A 22,771-nucleotide genomic window follows, 5' to 3' on the forward strand; every position below is an offset into this window, starting at 1 on the left:
TGAGAGAGAGAGAGGAGAGAGAGAGAGAGACAGAGAGAGAGAGTGAGAAGAGAGACAGAGAGAGACAGAGAGAAGAGAGAGGACTAGAAGAGAGAGACAGGCGAGAGACCGCGAGAGACAGAGAGAGAGAGAGACAGACAGAGAGGACAGAGAGACAGAAGAGCTAGAGAGAGAGAGACAGAGAGAGAGAGAGACAGCGAGAAGAGAGAGAGAGAGAGAAGAGAGTAGAGAGAGAGAGAGAGAGAGAGAGAAGAGCGAGAGAGGAGACAGAGACAGACACAGGACAGAGACAGAGAATAGAGAGACAGAGACAGAGAAGAGAGACAGAGAGAGAGAGAGAGAGAGAGAGAGAGAGAGAGAGAGAGATAGAGACAGAGACAGAGACAGAGACAGAGAGTGAATGTAAAAGCTGTTATATTAATCTTAAACGTATAGGCTTCCTATTTTAACTTATCGGGGCATTGGATATGAACTGTTGAAATATTAACGACAAATCTAAAATTTAAGCGTGGCATGCATTGCTTTTTAATAACATCGCAACTATAATAGTTATAATCATTCTATATGACTATCGTATTGATGTTGCGGGAAAGCATCTAAAGGGCAGAAAAGTGAAGAACATCGACAAACGGAATAATATACTTTTTTATTTCTTTAGTGTGTGTTTTTTTTTATTCAATATAAGACATACAATGTATACATGTATATGATCATAAAACAAAGTGATACCATGTAGCAGCAATAATGTTCAAACATGTTATACAAGATATGCTGATATATACTTTTTTGACCCTGCGGGTTTTTTTTTTATTTAAAAAAGGTTAATATGTATTGTTTTCTTTGGTCGTTTGGTGATTTTTAAGAATGTAAAACAACAGAATAATTATGAATAAGGATGAGTTGCATAAAGTGGGTAAAAAGCATACTGGAGTTGCTTATCAAAGTTTAATGTGTTTCCATTTTTGTTCAAATATATGAAGTGTATCATTGTTTAGGGCTATTTCTATTTATATTTAAATCTTCAGTTTTAAATAATTGATAAAACAGTTCATTGTATATATTTGTTTTCTGTATTTCATGCTGAATATAAAACATTTCATTAATATAATTATGTAATTCACAGCGTTATAAACCTCTTGTATTTTGAAGGTATTAACCCCCAAACTGATGTCTTAGAGAGATAGTTTTACATTTAATTGTTGTTGCTCTAGAAAGGTTGTCAATTGGTTACATAGAGATTGAATATGTTTACACTTCCAAAAAAGGTGTTCTATTGTTTCAATATGTTCACTACACATATCACATAGATTTGTGTTGGATTGGTTGCACTTAAAAAGATATTTATTTGTAGCTATGATTCTTTGGATGTATTTATATTGGAAATTTATCAGTATGCTATCCGTAGTTGATTTAAATGGCATGACAGATATTTGTTTACAATCAAATTCTTTTTCTCAAAGAAGGTTTTGCCATTTAGTTTGAGCTCTGGAGTTTTCGACAGGGTTTTTATTTTGAAGCGTATAAACTATTTTGTTCGTTTTGTTTTGGTTTGCAGTTATGTTTTCCACGAATGTTTTTTGAGTACATGGTGTGTTATTTGTATTGGTAGCAGCTTTAATATGTATGGGTATACTTTTGATCAATGTGTAGTACATCAGGAAATTACTTGTAGGTATTCCGTATATGTAGCATAAGTTTTCAAAAGAATAGAAGTAGTTTATTCTGTAGTCGTACACTTGATCTACATATTTTATGTTTTGTTCAAACAATGTTTATAGAAAAGCGTTTTATTGTTAGTAGTTATATCTTAATTGTTCCATAAATTGATTTTACTGTTTATTTTGGTTTCTTTATTATGAGTAACTTTACACCATGCCGATAGAACATGCGATAGAAATATGATTTTTGTTGATATTACATCTAAGATATTATTGTCGATATAACATTCAAAATGAAAGGAGTCACCATATGTTTTTAGAATTTTCTGGTAGAATAATTTCCATGTACTCGTATTGGTTTTATCTAAATATATATTTTAACCCAACTGCATTTGATTGCATTCAGGAATGGATATATGTCCGTAAGTCTGATACATCCATGTTCTTCTGGTTGAATTAATTGAGTTCGCTTAATTCTATCAGGTTTACCGTCCCATATGAAATTAACTATTTCTGATTTTATATCTTCAATAATATCAATTGGTGGGTTTGGGGGAACTGTTAGTGTGTACATTTATTTGGGGAGCGCAAACGTTGTCAACACGGTGTTTTCCCGATTATTGTTAGTTTACGATGCTGCCATGATTTTGAACCATTTTTAAATGTTTGTAATTTCGGCAATATGTTTTTAGAATTGTTTTATCTTCATTGTTTGTAAAGGTTATTCATAACGTTGTTGCGTAATCTGATGTCCAGTTGATTTTTTTTTCCTTTTTAAGATGAATATTACTTTGTTTAAATTTACCTACTCGTAGCACAGTGCATTTACTTTTGTTTAGTTTAAGACCCGATGCCATTCCAAAAATGATTAGCGATTCTATAAGATTATTAAATGAGTCACTACTGTCATTTTAAAAATAATAAGTTGCATCGTCAGAAAATAGGGAATGTTTAATTTCCTCGTCAGGCTCTAGCGATATTCCCTTTATATGTTTATTTGATTGGATATAGTGTGATAGATACTCGATGCATATAATAAATAGCGAGGATGAAAGTGGACATCCTTGTCTTACTCCTCGCACGATGTTAAATCTGCTAAAAATAGTTTAACCCATTTTATTAGACTTTCACCGAAATGCATATTTGGTAAGCAAGAGAACATAAACGAATGTTCTAGTGAATCAAATGTATTTTCGAAGTCTGCAAAGAAAATTAGGCCAGACTTGTTTGGTTGGTTGAAATTTATGCATTCTTGTATCAGACGCACATTTTCGCCCTTAACGTCCTTTAATGAAGCCAGATTGAGATCTTGAAATGAAATGATGGCAATATTTTTTAATTATGTTTGATAATCTTTTAGTGGCAATTTTATAATCATTGTTCAGTAAACTAATCGGGCGCAAGTTTGACAAGGATTTCATTTTTTTTTCCAGATTTTGGAATGCGCAATTAACCTTATTTTTTGTAGCTTAGTTAAGTTTTCGTTGTTAAATGAATAGTTCAGTGAATTAATTAAATGTGTTTTAATATCATTCCAGAATATTTTATAAAATTCGATTGTGATGCCATCAGATCCTGGACTTTTGTTATTTTGCATTTCTTTTAGTGCTAGTCGACATTCATATTCATTAAGTAATCCGTCACACAATATGTTTTCCTCTTGATTTACAGTGTTTCAATTGTTGTGTTACGTATGAAATGTGTTTAATATTTCCTGTTTTATTTGTGTTTGATATTTTGTATCTAATAAGATGCTGTTATTAATTTTAAAGTATCCTGGGCCTCTTTCAGGTTTTATTTTGTGCAGTTTAAGTTCAACTAGAGAGTGGTCATGAATCCTGGCAACCAATGCGAAAGACATCGGACCTCGGACAAATCCGATAAAATTCGACGAGGTCCGATAATATTTCCCAAATTGTCGGACCTCGTGTCCGACAAGAAAAAAAAAAAAACAATATGTAAAACTTTGATTAAAAATGAACACGAAACTAGGAATATTAAAAAAAGGTCTAATTCATGTTTATTTACTTCGATAGATTATTTAACTTTAAAATCAATTTTCCAACCAGTCGAACTGGCTGTCTTTGCTGGTGACGTAACAAACTCCAAGCGCGATTCTTAGAACCAGTTAAATATTGCACATTGTTTCGTGACGTAGGCGACGCATCAATGACATCATGGTTGAATTAAATTTTACTGGTTTCGAGCATTGTGATGATCGTAAATAGAAAGCGGGGAACCACACGACCGTTGCCTGTCCCGTGTCAAGATTTGATGAAGAAGTAGAAGTGGCTGTGTCAACGATCGCGAAAACGTGGATAACTTTTTGATGCCGAGACAAGCAATTTTTGCCGTGTTATACCCTTTATTACTTTTTGTAATTTGTGTATGCCGCTCACTTCTCAGCCATATCAGCAAGAAAGTGATTAGCGTTTAATTCGTACTAATATTCGCTCTATATATCGACTTTACTTGCTACGGAATTTCTTAGCTGGATCACAAAATTACAGCTCCCGCGAATAAAATTCGTAGCGAGTCAAGTCGAGATATGAAACTAATATTAATACAAAATAAACGCTAATCACTTTCTTACTGATATCATGATATGGCTGGAAAGTGAGCGGCATTTAAAATTTAACAACTTTTAATAAAACGGCGAAACATACTTGTCTCGGCACGGACGAAAAACGAGGTCCGATAAAATCTGGCGAGGTCCGACAAATTTTAAAAGTTATCGGACCTCGTGTCCGACAAGATTTTTGCGTCTTTCGCATTGGTTGAATCCTGGTTTAATGCTACATGTGTCAATTATGTTTCAAAGTGACTCAAATATTATAAAATAGTCAAATCTACAAAATATTGTTGGTTTTGTGTTTGAGTGCCAGGTGAATTTGCTTTCGTTTGGATTTACTGTACGCCAGATGTCTATCATATTGTAGTGTTCAATTCAACATGTTATTCAAAATGTTTCTATTTTTTTAGGATGAGTATAAGGGGTTCCCTTTTTGTTATCTAATAATGGTTTCAGGACAGTATTGAAATCACTAATAATAAATAATTTACTTAACAGTACAGAAAAAGCAACACAATTGTATTAAAACAGGTGACAAACGTCCATTGTTAATTAATATATGAGAATATGCGTTACATCGTTGGGTGCTACAGAACAAATCGCTGTGGAGTATAACCTCGCCTACACGATCAGAATTTTCAAATTCGCAGCATTTTCGTGACCTAAACAGTGTAATCTATTTCTATTGTAACCCTCGTGCTTGTAGTAAACTGCTACAGTTACTTGCCGTCTAAACACAAACTTGCGCGGTTGTAATTATCAAATTGTCAATTGTCTCATAGAAAGTATATCCTTGTAATTGCATATTAAGTAGATTGTCACGATTTCTGTATCCAAAGGTCCCTAAAAATTGATTTCCAGACTGTTGGCTTCGTCGTGCTTGTAAAGTAAGCAACTCACTACCACGCTGATAAAGTCACGTGACGTATACATTCGTAACGCAAACGTGTAAATAGTACAAAAAATTCTAGTGTATCAATTTACTAACGTACAGAAACCATGTTTCTGTTACCAAAATTCCCAAACCAGACTTTTTTTCGATCTATGGACTTATGAGTTTTTGATGGCACGCAAGATTTTTAATAGCTTGTATGTGCTTGTTCCGCCTAAATGCATTGCATGCAAGTTATTAATCATCCGATTTATTTGCAAAGTTTGTATTTGGGATGCAATCTTCTGTAAACAATTATATCGGCAAGGTGTGCGTGCAACTTCTTAACATTGTTTTTTTCTCTCAACCCAAGGTATCGGTTTTATGAGAGAGACATTTTCAAAACATCTTTTATGTTTTATGTTATATGCATTCAACTGTAAAATACGGTATCCCCGCCATAGTCGATTGATGTACCGACTTGTTTATTGCCCATAAAAAGCGATTTAATGTTGTGAGCAGCTCTCTTAAAAGGCAGCTTTATTGCTTCTCAATTCGCAATAAAACGTAATGTCAATATTAAATTTGAATGGTTTTTAGCTTTCATTAAAATTTTGGTAATATTACGATTTTGTACAATTTTAAAGACTAATAAAATATAACTAAAGAAAAACATATCTCTTTAAAAACATAACTCATAAATATGAAAACAAATTAATAAGATATTTGTAGAATGTGCCAAATCTTAACATTAAATGACAATATTCTGTTTTACTTTTGCCCTAATTTTCTATCAATCCTCGAACAACATTTTACTCTCATAATACCTATGTTTCTATTCATTTTGATTGAGTATATGTTGTTTACGACTGTTAAATTTGATTCACAAAATAAAACGTTCTCCACACAACAAATTCTTCCTAAATTCATTATGATACATTGTGATGAAAGTTAAAATAACAAGGCTCAGTAAACTCAACACTATTCAAAACAACAAACTAATGTCACCGAGGCGTAGACGATATTGAATGCGCTTAGCGCCCTGCAGGTGATTGGTTCGATCATCACCGAGGGAGAGTTCTTTAGATCTCTTCATATACACTTAGTACTGTTTCTACCAAGAAACGAAATCAAGAGCGTTTTTATAAGCATTTGGATCTCGATGCAATCGAGTTAAACATCAATTATTATACCCCCATTACTGGTAATGGGGGCTATATAGGAGTCACGTTGTCGGTCTGTCTGTCTGTCTGTCCCGAAAATTTCATCCGATCTTCACCAAACTTGGTCAGAAGTTGTATCTTGATGATGTCTAGGTCAAGTTTGAATATGGGTCATGCCGGGTCAAAAACTAGGTCACGGGTCACTTAGTGTGTCTTTAACAGCGAGTTTGTCCGGACCATAACAATGTCATTTATCGTTAGATTTTAAAATGACTTAATACATTTGTTCACCATCATGGGACGGTGTGTCGCGCGAAAGATTGACGTTGATATCTCCAAGGTCAATGTTACACTTGTAGTTCCAAGGTAAATGCTTGTGCGGGCTATAACTTTGAAATGATTTGGCACATTTGTTCACCATCGTTGGACGGTGTGTTGCGCTAAAGAATTACGTCGATATCTCCAATGTCAGAGTCAAACTTTAAGTTTAAATGTCAAAACTAGCCATAAATTAGCTTGTCCGGGCCATTACTATGTTGTTCATTGTGAGGTTTTAAAATCATTTGGCACATTTGTTCACCATCATTTGACGGTGTGTCGCGCGACAGAATTACGTCGATATCTCAAAGGTCAAGGTCACACTTTGAGTTCAAAGGTCAAAAATGGCCATAAATGAGCTTGTCCGGGCCATAACTATGTTGTTCATTGTGAGATTTTAAAATCATTTGGCACATTTGTTTACCATCCTTGAACGGTGTGTGGGGCAGAATATTACGTCGATATCTCCAAGGTCAAGGTCACACTTTGAGCTCAAAGGTCAAAAATGGCCATAAATTAGCTTGTCCGGGCCATAACTTTGTTGTTCATTGTGAGATTTTAAAATCATTTGGCACATTTGTTCACCATCATTTGACGGTGTGGCGCGCGAAAGAATTACGTCAATATCTCAAAGGTCAAGGTCACACTTTGAGTTCAAAGGTAAAAAAGACCATAAATGAGTTTGTCCGGGCCATAACTATGTCGTTCATTATGAGATTTTAAATCATTTGGCACATTTGTTCGCCAACATTGGACGGTGTGTCGCGCGAAAGAATTACGTCGATATTTCTAAGGTCAAGGTCACACTTAGTTCAAAGGATCGCCATAAATGAGCTTCTCTTGTTTTGTGAAGACAGCATGCAAAATAGTCTGTGACAATGCAGCATGTGGGAGTATACGTCACGTCTGGTTGTGCTTCACGCAACGTGAAATTTTGTAACCGATTTCAGACGTTTTCAAGGATTTATTCTTATACCTTAAGATATCGGCACAAACTGAAAGAAAAACTTTTTTATGCACTAGATTTTTGCAAATGAACTTCAATAACTTGAGATATTAGCAAAATTAAAGCTCTTAACGGTGTGTTTACATTCTATTCAGCCCGTGTGAAAACCCCGTTGATTCTGCACCCTGAATATGTTAATCGGTAAGTATTATAGTATTATACTTTCAACCGGAAAAACAGAACGTAAACATGTAAATTACCGGTAAAGATATAGCTATTAGCACTAAATATAACATTAACACCTTTATTTATACAAGTTTGAGCATAGTATTGCACTTTTGGCTTCAAGAAAAGAAATTTGTTGATGAAATATAGCGCTTAGATTATTCAGTTATAAATAAATGATATCTTATAGCAACTAAAGTAGCTTAGGACGAGAAATGCACAATAGTATTATGGTGTATAAACAATTCACATAAACAAAGAAATGTCAATATCATACTTTCTTGTTTTGTTTCTTTTGCAATTGGGCGTCTGATATCCATTTATTGATCAACAGTATTGTTATAAAATAAGATCTGACGAGGATAGTACTATGCTTAACAGCTATTTCATTCTAAGACGTGAATGAGCGGAGAATCAAAGTGAATGATAACCTGATCATTTCACTCTCATTTAACTCTAGCTTTGTACAGGGATTTTGGGACTTTTTTAAAATATGTTTTAACAATAAATAAATAATCTGCTTAACAAACGCAAAAACAGGTCGTTCTAAGTAGACGTTAACTCTGTTCTTCGTATAACAAATACTTATACCATACGCCGTTTTCTAGCTTTGTGTATCCGTACATGAATGGATGAAAAACGAATCAATAATACTAAATCCGAGTTCTGCATTTACAAATTGCCATCAAGTCCTTCCTAAATCCTGACCCTATCATACAGTATAGAATAAAATTCATCCCAATGTTCAAATACAAAATCAGCCAGAAAACTTCTCCCACAACAGACCACGACAAGACCAACGTTTCGGTAAGAAGGTAAATATTTGCCCAGGGCCAACGCAAAAGCAGAATGTGAGGCTCAAGATAATAATTCGCCATGTAACTGTTTTAAGCATGTTTTGACCTCCTTTATTACCAGGTGTTTGCCTTCCACAAGCTTGAACTGATTGTTTGCTTTTAAATACTTTAATAAGAATTGACATATTACATACAATGATAATGCTAAACGGTCCAATAAAAAACATGCAAAAATCAAATTCTATAAAGATTAAGTGATGTTTCCAGAATAGCGAATTTCCCATAGAACAACCTTTGCTTTCTTCAAATTTGAAACCAGGAAAGAATGGAAGATATGCAGCTGAGACAAGCCCACAAACGAGTGCTGAAACAACAAATATACGTATATTTTATTCATTCAAAGAAATAACAATAACTGTAATAAAAACTCATATTTTAGCTCTGGATACTATATATAAAAACACGTTGGAGTAGTTTGTAAAAATATAAACACTTTTTTTTTCAAAAATTCGAAATTAAAATTCAAATACCGATTATGATAACGGCTTTGTTGGGACCACACGTCAGTCTATCGCGATGTGGCATCCACTCCCCATTGCTCGCTCGACTGTAGCGACGACCAATATCCATGCCGAGATCGCCCTCGGCGCATAAAAACAGAACCCCCAGGCACGACACAGCGCGAGGGAGTATTCTGTTTAATAAGTCATCATAAGTGTAATATTGGCGTTATTATGTTTAAAAAGCAGTAGTAACGAAATGACTTTTTAAGCGCCATTCATCCTGCTGTAAGTCGGGAATGAAACTCATTGTGAAATACTGAGATTACGCGTTTATAATGAGGTAAGCCCCAGTCACACAGTAGCTACAATATGCATAAGCCAGGCCCAGGTTTCAACCAGTCCTTTGTGTTCCTACTTAAGGCCAAGTCTCACTGTGATGCCGGTGGAGCCCCGGTGCGTGATCCGGGATCTACCGGGATGAACTGGGGCTCTACCGGGATGAACCGGTCTCCACCGGGGACGACCGGGATGAACCGGGGACGACCGGGAACGACCGGGGCGCCACCGGGAGAGTATTAAAATGTTTCACATCTCCGGGATGAACCGGGAGTCACCGGGAAGGACCGGGAAGGACCGGCGTGGCACCGGCAACAACCGGGACGGAACCGGGAACAACCCGGAAGGCACCGTAGCTCCCCCGGGGCCCATACAGACCCCGGCAGAGCTACGGCAACGCCCCGGTTGTCGCCGGTGTTGCCCCGGTGGAGCCCCGGTGAATGCCGGAAGAGTCACGGTATAGCTACGGTACATCGGTAAACCGGCGCTCTGCCGGGACGCCACTGGCATTCACCGGGGCTCCGCATGGGCATTACCGGCGACGACCGGGGTTAAACCGGGGCGTTGCCGTAGCTCTTCCGGGGTCGGTATTGCCCCGGTGAGTGCCGATGGAGTTACGGTATACTGGGGCTCTGCCGGGACGCTGCCGGCTTTCACCGGGGCACCACATGGGCATTACCGGCGACAAACGGGGCTCTGCCGCGGCTTAACCGGGATAAACCGTAGCTAGTCCGGGGTTGACCGGGACTCTGCCGGGTTGTTTACCGGCTTTATCCGGGGCGGCACCGGGAAATAGTGTGACCGCGTAAAAAAATCTACGAATCATCCCGGTTCTTGCCGGTCGACCGGCGTATGCAAAACGGGATGGGCCGGGGCTCTACCGGCAATAGTGAGACTTGGGCTTTAGATTTTGACATTTGTGCTTCGCATTTGAGCTACAAATCCGTCAGTGGTGTTCAAAAACATTCAGTATAGATTAACAATCCGATGTATAACAGAGTGTATTTAGTGCATCTTCGTAAGAATGTATTACATAAGATATGCATACTATGTTAAAAGTGTAACGAAATGTGTTAGCTTTTCTTGTTTGGTTCTCGTGATCATTTATTGGCTTTCCAACAAGCCTAGCATTCGCCAACTCGCCTACAAAAATCGCTTCCTGTAATCATCATCATTAGCATCATCATCGCCATTATCATGATCATTATCATCATCATCACCATCATCATGATCATCATCACCATCATTATAAGCAGCAGCAGCTGCAGCAGCATAATCATATCCGCCAGCGCCCAAACCACCGTCAGGAACGGTATTACATATTCATAATCATAATAATTCGCTTCAAAATATTCATACACATTTAAAATCATTAAAATTATCGCCTTTATCAAAGTAATCATCATAGGCAGCAAAATAATGATATTATCATCATCATCATCAGTAGCAGCAGCAGAGTAGTCTTCTTTATCGCATTTATCGTTAAAACCATACTAACATGATTACGTTGTATATTTGCTTCCAAACAATATGCCAGTGTACACCGAAAACAAATGTATTTGAAGACAGTGATGCTATGTCGATGATGAAAATACAGAGTTCGAGCGCCTCAAAGAAGTACCATTGTATTGCGCATTTGGGTTAAACATAAAACAAGAATCGAACTCACATTGGTGTTGACCACTGAAGTTAGATGACACTAATTAAATGGGCAACGATACCTACAACGATGTCATAGTGTTTTTGTGTTGTTTATGTCTGGTAAAAGTCATATAAATGTACAAAATAATCAAGAGAAGCGTGTCTCTAACATTCTAAAATAGCGTTACTTGACCTTAACTACGATCAACACTTGGGCATATCAGGTTCAACCCAGCGCTCTGATTACTTGGCAATCCGCATATTCCTGTTTCATGGTAAAAGACGTAATAAAGCTTGAGTTTTAAGCAACTCAAAAGTGCAACTAGACTATGTGAGTGGGACATAGTATATGTATACAGCATGGGTTATCTTTTGTTAATAAATGAAATGTCTACTTAAGACACATGATACTTTTAGCAAAATATATTGCACATCATTATTATCTTTTGTTGATATTGACTTCCCGGGCAGAACGAAACGATAATAATGCGAATTGTATAGTACCTTCTAGCCGCATATCCATCACAAATTTCAACGATACGTCACCAGCCGGTATCAATAATACTAGAATGTCAACAACAGCCAGTGCCGACATGTATCGCGACGTGGTAGTCATACGTCGCTTACCTATATTTAAGATGTAAAAATAAAATTCAATAAGTCTGTAATAAAAAAGGTGTGTTAACAGAAGTAGAATCGCCAAATAACTGAGTTGTTAATATAACGTGCAGCATAATATTTATTGTATATATTAATTTGATATATTACACATATGTTTCGTATTTGATGAATTTTTTTTATATGGATATGCTAAGGTCCATGGCGTTATAAAGCATGGAATGCAAACAACGTATAACATCGCGTGTAAGTCTACTTACGCTAATACATGTTTTTTTCAGAAGCGGAATTGGAAAGCTAAGATATACTACACACGGGTTAATTGCTATAGCAGCATCGAGTTTCGCATATGCCCTTTCAGATGAGTAATTGCACTATTTCAACCTAATGTCATAAATATGAACTGATGTGATGCATTACTTCAATAAGATAACCCGAATTAATTGATAAGGACATTTAAGATGAGTTATTTTGATAGCAGAACCTGTTTTCATTTACATATGGTCACATGAGATGGTGTCTTACTACTCTATAATGCAATTTCATATAAATGCTCACATGAATTAAATAAAGTAGTTCGACGTACCAGCACATATGTACCCGTCGGATGAGTTATTGCGAAAGTATAATACAATACCATCAATATTATTCCAAGAGCTTAGTAATTGCGAAGCATAATACCCTTTCATGCATGTACACACATGAGATAATGCATAGCGATCTCGATCCCATTTTCTTAGATATGCGATTAGGAGCCAAAGTACACAAATAAATCATGTACAAATGAGGTGCAGTTGTGTGATTGTAAAACCTTGATTAACAGATATTTAAGTGTGAGCTGTGTAAATTACGAAAGGTATCCATTGCGTAGCAAATCTACTCGTTTATAGGAGCTCAGGTATTGTTTTTATAAATCAAACAACTGCAACAAGAGAGCTCTGACCACAGAACATGTTACAAAATCTTGAATAACATTAAACGTAAAAATGGCTGTCGCGTTATACTTTAGTGATCTTTCTAGTATTATAATTAATAACAGTGACATTAACTTCGGCCGAGATTAGAATGACAAACGTTCACCAACGAATAGTATGATAATCATAATCAGGTTTTTAGGAGGCCCCCAACATCTGGCCAGTTTCCCAATATATACCTTTCTTTATTACGCCATAACGACTCTATCGGGATTGCAGTACACGTTGTTTGTGTCATTTTACCGTTTTCCCGATTTATATCCAATTGTAACCGTTTTGTTCGTTTTGATTTACTATGCTTTCAATTTTCTTTCTGTGTTGTATATCCACTCTGAATCATTAGTTTCTCTATTTATTAAACGACTTGTCCGTATGGTCATTATAACATCTGGATCGTTTAGTTCGCTTTGATTTACTATGCTATTTGGAAAAGGACAGAACCATCACCCACATGAGTGAATTACTTAAGTTAGATGGAAGTCTGCAACTACAGACAATTTTTCCAAACGTTGCCATCGCTGTTCGAATATACTTAACAATTCCAGTTATAAACTGTCAAGGTGGGAGGTCATTTTCATCAGTATCACGCGTGCAAAAAAATTCTGAAGAACACCATTTGGGCTACTGTCTATTAAATGTCAAGTCCTCCAAGAACTAGTCTTCTCACAGCTGATGAATGACTTTGTCAAGCTGAAGTGTCGTAGAAAAAAACATATAGGCTGGAATCTGTCACATGTAACATGTGTGTTAAGTTCAGTTCATAAAATAGTTATACATTGTTTAACTTGTTTTGAGAGTACCAAGTATGAATTTCAATATACAGAAGGGGACAAGAGGGAAGGGGGCCCCCGTAACGTGTGCAGCCTTGGGCCCCAAAACAGCTAAATCCGGCCCTAACAGTATCCAGATTAAGTTTGTAAATCCAGATTATTTGCAAACTTATTTTTTTTATTTATTGAACAATTGTTATGAAATTTTGCATATTTGTAGGGGGCATTGAGTACATACATATAATTGAAAAAAAAGAGTTCAAATGTTTTTGGAAAGTAGAGTTATTTGATGATAAAGTTGCCATCCCCCGTTGGATCCCAACGGGGTTTTGGCTCCCCCGTTAAGAAATGCAATTCTCCAACGGGAGATTTTTCCAGACGGGAGAATTTTACCTATATTTTACAAAAAATGTAATTTAAATATTATGCTTTGTTTTCTGTTTCAATGTTTACAAATACACATGTTTAAGTTATAATTGTAAGAAATATGTACTTTAATAAGAAAATAAAGTGTTTGTAGATTTTCTTTTTCCGTGGGGTTTTGACGGGGGATCCCGTCCATCTCCCATATCCATTAAACCCCAACGGGGTTTTCAAGGGGGACCCCGTCAATCCCCCATTTAAATTAAACCCCAATGGGAGTTTGACGGGGGATCCCCGTTTAATTCCAATTTATAAAGAACTCCAATGGGAGTTTGACCAGAGAAGGGAGGGGGGGATCAGACTTCAATAAACAGTTTATACCCATTGCAATATATTCCATTGTATAAAGAGTAAAAGACACCAAACTTTATTAAATAATTGATGTTTTCTTTTTAAGGTGTCAAAATCAATTTATAATTTTTGAATTTTCTTAACTCGGTACGTTACGTTGAATAAAATGTCTTTTTGAAAGAGATTAGACCCACATATTGCTATTTCTGGAAAGATGAATTTAAAACGTTCCATAATTTTGAAAGACTGTATAAATAATATAGTGACTTATCTCGAAAATATATTACATTTACCTTTTGATAATCCAAACGTTGCTTTTATCCATTTCTGTGATGATAAATACAATCCAGAAAGACAATAACATTGGAAACATACTTATTGTCATTCGGAATTGTATTATTGTGTTGTTTATTCCCCTTTAACAGTTTTTGAGGTTTTTTGCTCGAAATTTTGAGTCCGTCTATAATGCGTATATGACTCATTTTCGCGAATATGAACGAAACGAACGAATATGATCGAATATTTGCAATATTGATGCTTTTTCTGCAATGTTTTTATCAACAAATTACAGTTTAATTTAAAATACAATTAAGACTGTTAACATAAATAGAGCAATTCTCTAGCCATTATCATGTTTCGAACTATAAAGTCATGTTCGCGAATATGAACATTGTTTTTAGGCTATACAATAACCACGACGACTCCACAATACAAGGTTTACAGTCAACTCGTACCTAAGTCAACTCGCACGGTAGTCAACTCGCACGTTGTTTGGTCAACTCGCACGGAAGTCAACTCGTACCTAAAAGTCAACTCGCACGGTAGTGAAACTATTGATGTGTTGATGGGTTCTGAATGAGTTATTTATGCATAAACACAAATGAGAAATACTTTCAGAGTTTAGTTCAATACTTTTTATTGCAATATTTTCACAAAATAACACATTTTTTTACAAATTGTGTTTACACCAGGTTACATTATCGGCACATTATAACAGACAGTAAACGTACTTTTTAAAATATATTTTTTAAACCATTATTTTTATTAAAATATTTGAAACACACATTGTCAAAGCTTTATCATGTACACAAGTAGACATTCATCTATATACTTTTATTTTAATATTTATTTCAATATTTACATACAGTATCAAAGCTGTACAATATGTACACAAGTAGACATACATCGATATACTTTTATTTTAAGATTTATTTCAATATTTACACACATTATCAAAGATTTACAATATGTACACTAATATTGTAATTTAATGAATAGGACATAAAGACTGATAGAACTATGAATTATTAAGAATTTAATATTTGTCATAAAACTATTAATGAAGATCCCGTTACCTATGGAAAACTTATTGCGCACACAATTATAATTAAAAAACGTATAACAATAATGTTAACGTGAGTACAAATACGTATAGCTTAGTATCATATAAACCGAGTATATATGATTATCATACCTACATGTATTGAAACATAATCATAAAATAATAATCAGTCATAATACAATTTTACAGAATCAAATGTGTATTTAATTAATAATTTAATAAAATTGCCCAGCATTATTAAAATTTGAACATGAGTTACAGTTCTACATTAATTAATTAAATATTAAATTGTAAAGCATGACAAATTAAAATATTTATTTAAGTATTCCATACTACAGCCTTATTTCTAGGCAACCCCTATCAGTAATAGCCTTATCTACCCCTCGATTATCAGTACCCTCATCAGCTCTGAATGACTGACAGATTATCTGTTTATTGTAATTTTAGGGGTGGGAAATAGGATATGGTGTTTTCAGGTATTGTTACTTTCTTGACTGATTAGGTGACATATGGTTTATTATTACAATTCCAAATTAACAATTAAAGTGATATTATGGGCATGTTTCACTGTTGAATTGAGCTGAACATAATTAACAGGTCAAAAGAGTTAGTTTAAATGTGGTTACTGACGAATTATCTGCAACTCATCTTTCTGCCAGTTGTTTATAAAAAGTATATATTATAGTCGATATTTTACATGACTCACCCAGTCCTCTAAGCCGAAATGATCCGTAAAACAAAATAGTGTATTTGTGTCGTATGAACGAATCTGCACTAAAACTAGATTTAGATTCACTTCGTAAATCAAATCTTGTGTGTCGTCAGTTGTCAAAACGAAACTACGGTTGATATTCAAATGCATTATTTTTCTCTTTCCGGGATATTGTTGTAGTATGTTGATGCTGCATTAACAAATATAAGTGTATATGAAGTGAAAACACCAAAAATAAACAACGGTTGCGATAGACACCTATAAACTGTAATATTCCTATAATATCACTTTAACATACTAACGTATGAACATTTCAAAATCTGTCATAGCTTATTAAAAAAGTAAAACATATCAGCTGATATAAAATTTATAACAATTAAATAGAAATTAGAATACAAATAATTAACAAAAACAAAACATGAACGCTGAAAAAGAGCTCTACAAAGACTACATAGACATTTCACAAATGTCACGAAAAACCACTTAAATGTTCACTCGATCTTAACAGAATAAATACATCAGGAAGAATTATATTCATAGAAGAATTTCCATATCAAAAATGTTAGAAAACCATTTTAAAACAGCCGATATCTGTTAATATTCGCCCCTTTCGCGAATATAGTAATATACGCTCTTTAGTCGTACCGAGCACATATCAGTGAAAGGGGGAAAAATTACATATCTTTAGGGTATGGGTAACCTATGGTCTTTAAAAATCGATTAGGAATTTATAAAAGGTATTTCTTGTGTTAGGTTTAAGAAAGAATGTCTCAAAATATTGTAAAAAAAACATTGAAAATTGAAACTAGCGACAGCTCCCTTGCAAGGATATTTTGGATCTCCAAAAAGGAGGTTTTTGCGAAGGTCAATATTTCACGCTGCAGAAACAGAACAGAACTTAGAAGGTAAATTGTGAAAAATCTAAAGACTTCTAGGTAAATAAGCACAGAACATGGTTGAAATTAATGAGTAATGTAGCCAAAACTAGAATTGCATTCTGTTTGAATGTACTTTGCATGCCATGAAATGGGTAAATTTCTCAATTTTTCATTAAAAAGTAGGTGGGTGGGGGAAAGGGTGTCAGACAATTCACCCCCAAGACAATTCATCCCCTGGACAATTGACCAGTCGCCAACTCCGCCCACATTTTGTCGGTCAGCCAATCAGATATTGATTTTTCACACACCCCTCAGCAACGCTTATCTGGCCGCCATTTGGTCCGACAAACAAAGCGTGTTGTACATATGGAATGGACGTAATTTTTAAGAGTTTACACAGATTTTATATCAAATGCATGATCATTACTGTTCGATCATTATTCAAAATTGTATGTGCTATACATACTTTATAGAAGGTTATTATTTTATCTTTATTTCTTGAACATATGAACGAGTAATGAGAAAACAACACACAATAAATAGTTTAACCACACCAGGTGTGTGTTCTATAAAACGTGTTATACCGTTTGATGCACAATATTATTAAGCAGTTTGGGCAACATAATAATTGCCACACGTGCTTATTAATCTCAGCGTAATTGTCGATGATTAATAAATAACAGTATGTTGCGTGGATCTCAGAATGAAGGAACATTTAGGCACTGTTAGGTACTGTACACAAGAAAAGAAAACTATTTAATTACTTAAATGATTTCCAATTATATATTTATTTTCTGTGGATCATAAACAAGGGAAATCATTATAAATTGTTAACTTAAATATTGTTTTAACTAAAGTAAAAACAACACAAAGGTGATTTCAACGCGGCTTAAATTAGCCAGCTTAAAGCGACTTCAAGTGTAAAATGTACGGCTTATAATACAACAACAACATTTCTAATACAACATATATTGGTACGGGGAGAAATGTGAACATTGCAATTAACATATAAGGGCCATCTTGTTATAAATAAGCAAATGCATAATATGCTAAATGTATTCAATTCGAATGTTCGTGAACAGCACCGTAATACCAACATTTCATTTTTTGATAGTGAAATGTAACAGGTTCGCATTAAACATACATGAAATAAAATGCATATTAGACTATCTGTTAATGAAACCACGAAATTAGGCCTGTATTAAATTATGGTTACAATCAAAATTTAATTTATATCCAAATAAAAAAAATCGGTGTCTTTTTAAAAATAACACAATAAAACAAAGATCTAAACATTTTTAATAAACAAAAAACCCATCATGATATGGATATGTCATTTGCATTTAATAAAAATATTTTCAAAATTATATATGAATAGCCACCGGGTTCACTGTCAGACGGTTGAATACAAGTTCAAAATCAATATGAAATAAATGCTCATTTTTACAACGGATTTTTCATCACCTCCCTATATAATATGTATAAGAAACGTTTCTGATAGTCAGTCTGCAGTTAACTCATTTATTTTGATTACGCCATTTCTCTCTGAAGTTTTTATGATTGTTTTAACGTTTAACAAAGCAGTTTAGGTTAGTGTGCGGCTTTAAAGGGATCTTTTCACGCTTTGGTAAATTGACAAAATTGAAAAAAGTTGTTTCAGATTCGTAAGTTTTCGTTTTAGTTATGATATTTGTGAGGAAACAGTAATACTGAACATTAACCATGCTCTAATATAGCCATTATATGCATCTTTTGACGATTTTAAAACCTAAAAATTATAAAGCGTTGCAACGCGAAACGATTGAATAATTTGGAGAGTTCTGTTTTTGTCGTTAAATTTTGCGAAACTACGAAGATTGCTTATATAAGGTATAAAATACGTCAAGAATGTGTACTCAGCGGAATAGCTCAGTAGGATAAAGCGTTTTTACTTCAGGACTCTGGCAGGACTCCAGGGGTCACTTGTTCGAAACCTGCTCCGGGCAATGTTCTTTTCCTTTTTTTAATTTTTTTCTTGATTTTTTACTGGAGCTTTTATGATCCAATGTTTACATTTATCAATATAAAGCATTTAATGAATAAGTTAAAAAAAATGCCAAAATCTGTGAAAAGGCCCCTTTAATAATTCATTTTATAGAAAAGAGCATAATACATCATTACAAATATAGAATTTCCCTCACGTAATCCGCTATAATTGCGATCTGCTTGTCGGAGTTTTCTAATCACTAGACCACGTGACTATGTGGGCGGAGCGATCGATAATTTGGCGACTGGTCAATTCACTCCAGAATTTGATTTCCTTGGACAATACACCCCCAAGACAATTCACTGCCATATTTTTTATATGATATTGTATTGTCATTTGCTTTTGTCATATTTTAAAATAAGTTGTGAACAGATGTTTGGGGTTATAATTTTGACTTTGTAGCATAATTTTGATGTGAAGATAATAAATGTAGTATGTAAATGAAAGATGAAATAGTGTTTTTTGTCAAATGCAATCCAACCAATGCTTTTTTTTCTATAAACTGTGTTACAACATATAAAATTGAAACAAATTAAGTATTTTGTATTTATAATATTTGTGCATTGGATTTAAATAACAGTCTGCGAAATAAGCGCACGCCCGTTGGCCTGGGCGTGTAAATTATAGCTCTGGCCTATTAAAATTGCCATATTGTACGCCCGTCGGGCCAGTAGAAATTCCGTGTATCAATATTGTTTCATTTTTAAGTGTGATAAAAGTCATTATTTTGTGAGTACTTTGCGAAGATTTCCGACAGAACTTCGTTCAACTTCGCCTAAAATACGAGATTTAAACGCGTTCCGATTGGTCCATACATTCAACGGTCATTTTCGAGTCGTAACACAGGCCACGTGGTGAACAATTTAGACTGGTTATTTACTATTGGCACACGTCATGCTGATGTGTTTTCTGCTGAAGTAAACTTATCAACGTACGCGGCTTGCATTTCCGGAATAAACATCGTTTTACTTTGTAATCTTGTTTGTGTGTTTATTTCCAAAGTTGTAAGTCCCTACGCGCATAGACTGCATAATGCTTAAATACGTAGCTGGAGCGAAGCCAGGCAAGAAACTGCCCACTTCTGATCGTAAGTCAACAAATGACTATGAAAAATCACGGAAACGTGAATTTCAAGAAAAGTGGTAAAAAATCAGTGATGAAGGAGAAGCTTCTTCTGTAAGACAGAGTTTAATAAGCTACCCTTAAAAACACAGCATAAGAAAAAAGTCAACATGTATGATAAAAGTATGCCATCTATGCCTTCACTTGTCAAGTAAACTTCTGGAAAATAACTATCAGGTTGCTTGTTTTACAGGATATGGTTTCTGACTAAGAGGATCTCCAGGATTGACATGACGCCTTATCAGTGATCGCTCCGCCCACTTAATCACGTGGCTCAGCATGAAGAAAACCTAGACAAGCTAACACCAAAATGGCTTCTTTGCCTATAGACTGCATATAGATTTACCAGGGTTCCCGCTGTCGATCGCCATTGGCGCCAATTGCGACAAAATAAAAAATCTGGCGACAAAATTTCGTAAATGGCGATTTTAAAAAAATCGGCATTTTTCTGCGTTCATATTTTCTTAAAATGACAAAAGACGCTGTGTTTACCAGCCGCTTTACGGCAGTCGTAATACTATAGATTTCCATGGTGTAAGCGATACAGCTGTAATCAATGGAGCGTGGTGCTGACTGCCGACTACCGCAAAGTGGAATGTTATGGTGATAATTGCGATTATCTGGGGTGTTGTTGCAAGTTATCTTAATTGGTCGGCAGTTTTATTGCTTCAGAGATAAGGCAATATTGAAATATACCGACTTTGCGCTTAAATGTGAAGTGTTTGTCACAGTGTTCGAAGCAGATTCAAGACCGTTAAATTGACAACAATGACAATCAAAAAGGTAAGTATCGATTGTTTTTAGAAAAATCGGTGTAATTATAGAAAATAGTAAAACATTTTACATCTATTGGTTCTATTTAAACGGTGACATATTGCTGTTTCACTCGTCAAAATGGCAAGTTCAGAGTGTAAAACGACTTTTAGAAAGTGAACATTAGATGCTGCTTATTTTGAGACTCATTCAAAATGCAAACGTTCCCACCGCTATTGTTCACCAGCTAACAAACAAAAACCAAACAAAGACAGTTGTTTATCAGAATTTCATTTCCTTCAATATGATTTCCAATACATAATCTATGCTGTGTGAACTCTTTATATCCTCAACACTTATCAATTCATTCACTACCGGATGTACCTTAAAAAAAAAGGTAAACATAGTTTAGCACATGGAAATCAATTTGACATTTGATATACACAAATGCTTATTTTATTTGACTGTTGTGTTAAGGGCTCTATGTAGTAGATCATATGCTAGCACTCATTTATATTATTTATATACTTCACATTCATTGATTATTATTAGTATTATATTAATATTATATTTCCCTTTTTGTATTTTCAGAATACCACAAAGCTTCTGAAGCACCAAAACTGTGGCAACATATTCAGGCTGCTAAGAAGGTGTCAATCAACAAGAGTTACAACTGATTGAATGTGCCTTTATTTAATTAACAATGTTAAATGTGTTGTTATTATTAATACTACTGTTATTAAATCAATTCCTTTAACATACTGTAAATGCTCAGTTTTTGTTTGTATTATAATAACATGATCTTCATTGCCCAAATGTAGCCCCAGTGTGGCGACAACTTTTTAAATTTGGCGAAAGTAAGTGGCGACAACTTTTGAAAGCCCAGAGGGAACCCTGGATTTACGCGATATTCCGGATGATTTTATGGACTTGTTTAACACCATATTACACGTGTAAAGGGGTTGATGCCATTTAGTTATTCTGCAAATGCAAAAAATATAAGATTAAAGAGAACATCAGCTATTTATAACGGGTAAATCGGTACATTAAACACGCTCTTAAACGCTTGCGCGCTTCCCGAAATCGAACCAGTTATTACGTGTAATGGTGGTATTTGCAATAAATTAACACTTCACCGGTATTTACCCGTGTTATTAACAAAATTATTACAGAAACATTCCCCCCTACCCGTGTATTTGACACGAAATAGCGCTATATAACTGGGAATTCAGTGAAGTTTTTACGCGCTTTCTGACGCCGGGTGGGTACCTCAATCCCACATGTTATTGCGTATAAAAGTGATATTAATCATATTAAACATTGCTTATGGGACATTTATCAATCACTATAATTTAAAGCGCAAAACCAACACAGTCGTTTGGACATTGTCTGATATAAAATTAGCGTTGTACGAAAGGGAATACGGTCAGGCTATTATAAATTAATAAGGCTACCAATATCAGACGCTCGCGCAGGTACCCACTTCCGCGAAGTTACCGCATTTATTGTTTAACTAATATCAGTAATAATAACTCATTTACAATAGCATTTATCGATACGTATTTATTAAAATAATAACAAAATGGTTTTCACTTGTTTCTGACACACACAGAAACGCGATTTTTAACGGGGATTTCGTAAAGTTACACAAATTGGGTACCAAAATTCTCAATTATTTTACATGCACACATAATACATACTTAATAATGCTTAGTTATTGCTTATATGACATTTCAAGTTTGTGAAATAAATAAATGTTCTTTAAAGGGGATCTCAATAATTTTTTAAGCTTCCACTCGCTCTTGTCAAGACCGCATTTCCGCGTTGGAAAT

The 22,771-nt window shown here is 34.9% G+C and overlaps 2 long non-coding RNA genes across 2 annotated transcripts; one reads left to right on the plus strand and one right to left on the minus strand.

The window, feature by feature from the left end:
- Positions 1-8,777: 8,777 nt before the first annotated feature.
- LOC127863805 (uncharacterized) lies at positions 8,778-12,342 on the minus strand. Its single transcript, XR_008041191.1, has 4 exons — positions 12,235-12,342; positions 11,535-11,657; positions 9,081-9,244; positions 8,778-8,914 (listed from the first exon to the last, which is right to left on the minus strand). It is a non-coding gene; the product is annotated as an uncharacterized LOC127863805 (long non-coding RNA).
- An 8,191-nt stretch (positions 12,343-20,533) lies between these two features.
- Positions 20,534-21,707, plus strand: LOC127863804 (uncharacterized). The gene is made up of 2 exons (XR_008041190.1): positions 20,534-20,969; positions 21,531-21,707. It is a non-coding gene; the product is annotated as an uncharacterized LOC127863804 (long non-coding RNA).
- The last annotated feature ends 1,064 nt before the right edge of the window (positions 21,708-22,771 follow it).

This window comes from Dreissena polymorpha, unplaced genomic scaffold (assembly GCF_020536995.1).
Source record: "Dreissena polymorpha isolate Duluth1 unplaced genomic scaffold, UMN_Dpol_1.0 chrUn040, whole genome shotgun sequence".
Taxonomy (NCBI): Eukaryota; Metazoa; Mollusca; class Bivalvia; order Myida; family Dreissenidae; genus Dreissena; species Dreissena polymorpha.